The sequence below is a fragment of the Rhincodon typus genome, chromosome 36, assembly GCF_021869965.1.
Source record: "Rhincodon typus isolate 14 chromosome 36, sRhiTyp1.1, whole genome shotgun sequence".
Taxonomy (NCBI): domain Eukaryota; kingdom Metazoa; phylum Chordata; class Chondrichthyes; order Orectolobiformes; family Rhincodontidae; genus Rhincodon; species Rhincodon typus.
In genome coordinates this window covers 15,517,422-15,519,818 of record NC_063367.1, presented here as the reverse complement: position 1 = coordinate 15,519,818, position 2,397 = coordinate 15,517,422, and positions in this window count along the sequence as shown.

Genomic DNA, 2,397 nt, shown 5'->3' with positions numbered 1-2,397 from the left:
AGTGAGAGGCAAAAATATACCTTCCGAACGGCGGTTTGAATTCTGCTCTAATTCCTCAGAATCTTTTGGGTGGGTCGGTATGTCTGGCCTTAGGAACTGGTTTTCCATTCATTAGCCTTGTTGAGACCATTTTCCAATGCCCCAGTCCACTGGAATTATGTTCACAGGTGCAATCCTTGGGGAGGCAATGGCCCAGCGGTCTTATCGCTGGATTAACTCAGGTAATGTACTGGGTACCTGGGCGCAATTTGAATTCAATAAAAATTCAAAAAGAGTCTAACAATAACCACAAATTCACTGCCAATTATCAGGAAAAAAAAATCTGGTTCACTAATGCCCTTTAAGGAAGGAAACAGCCATCCTTACCTGTTCTGGTCTACATTTGACTCCAGACCCAGAGCAATTGCCCCCTCTGGGCAACTAGGGATGGGCAATAAATGCTGGCCTGGCCAGTGACAGCCCTCATCCCATGAATGAATACAAAAAATATCCTGTTTCCTAAACCCAACTATCTAAATGAGGTGTATACCTGGCAGGGCAGTCTTCCTCCTCCAAGCTCTAACAGCACAATCTTCAATTACTTGAGACCTACGTGACCAAGGCATCTCTTTGTGCAAACACTTAGTGTAACTGAGGTGATGCCTCCCCATGTTAATCAGTCTTAGGTATGTCTTAAACATATTCAGTCTGGTTTGTCGTGTTCAACGCTTACAGTGTTTGGGGTGAAGCCTAACCTGGTCAAACAGCTTTCCCAAGTGAGACAGCCACAAAGGTTGATGTCAGCAAACCTGACCAGGACCTGTCGGTGGAGCTGATCTCAAAGTGGGGCTCAAATCCAAAGGCCATCTTTTGTGGCTGTATCTTAGCCCCTTGCAAGCCTTTCATGAAGAATAATGAGATGCATACATTCTCTGAGTTGTGATGAAAGGTCTGGGAGCTGATGGTGTGTGAGACCAGCTGAGTTTTGTAGCACCTTGTATGTCTTTATGGTGAATCCCAGCAGATATGTGAACCCTGGCAGTATCACTGAGGAGCCGGTTCTGCCCCTTGAGCAACTGCAACGAAGCAATAGGCATTGGCTATACACAAGGTATCTGATGGAGATGGCTGACCCCTGTCCTCCAGTGACACCTTACAATGCTAACTCACAGGGCCATGAAGCATTGAGAAGACAGTGGTACATATCCTGTCAGAGATCAGCACACACTCTCTTGTGGCACTGGAGCCAGGTTCTCTTGACCATCTATGGGCAATGCCCACTGTAGCCACCTCTGTCCAGGCTGCCTTTGCCAGTCAGGATGGCCTCTTGTTGGTACCTCCAGGGAAAAGCACTTCCCTTTTCTCTTGGGCAGCCTTCAGGAGAATTTCCAGGGATGTATCACTAAAGCATGGCACCACTTTTTGCGCAGTCTCTGCCGTCTCCAGGCAGTGGGAGGTGATGCTCTTGGTTGCCCAGATATTGGAGCATGGAAGGTTCCACTAGGGGGCAAACTTTCTGCCAATAAAAGTTGGCATTTTATCCAATATGACGGGAAAATTGTTTACACAGAGGGTGGTTTGCATGTGGAATGAACTTCCTGGGGAAGTGGCGGATGCAGGTATAGTTACAACACTTAAAACTTAGGTAAGTACTTGAATAAGCAATGTTTGGAGGGATATGGGCCAAGCACAGACATGTGTGACGAGTTTAGTTTGTTCAGCATGGACTGGTTGGACCGAAGGGTCTGTTTCTATGCTGTATGGCTCTATGACTGTATGTGCCTCATGGATGCTTAATCTTGAGTTGTTAGATCTATTCACAAACTATGCCCCATTTAGCACAGTGTTAGTGCCATACATTGTAATGGAGAGTATCTTCAATATGAAGCCTGGGCTTTGTCCCCACAGAGACTGTGTGGCAGTCGCTCTTACCAATACTATTTTGGACAGATACAGCTGTTGCAGGCACATTGAGAAGATGTATGTTTTTTCCTTCTTATTTATTCCCTCACCACATACCAGTCCAGCAGCTCTGTCTTTTAGGATTCGACCAGCTGGGTTAGTACTGCTGCTACTGAGCCACTCTTGGTAAGGGGCATCGAAGTCATCCACACAGAGGATAGTCCGTGGTCATACACCCTTCAAATAGTGTTGAACATAGAGGAGCACTAATTCGTCAGCAGAGGGGAGCATGGGAGTTAATTCCAAAAATCCACCGCATTCTGAGAGAAACGATTTCTCCTTAATACCATCTTAAATGGGCAACCCCTTATTTTTAAACTGAATCTCCTTGTTGTAGTCCCTCCCATTAAGAGGAACATCTTCCTATCATGCACCCTTCCAAGACCTCTCAGAATCTTACGATTTGCCATTAGATCACCACTCATTCTTCTGAACTCCAGCCTGTCCAACATTTCC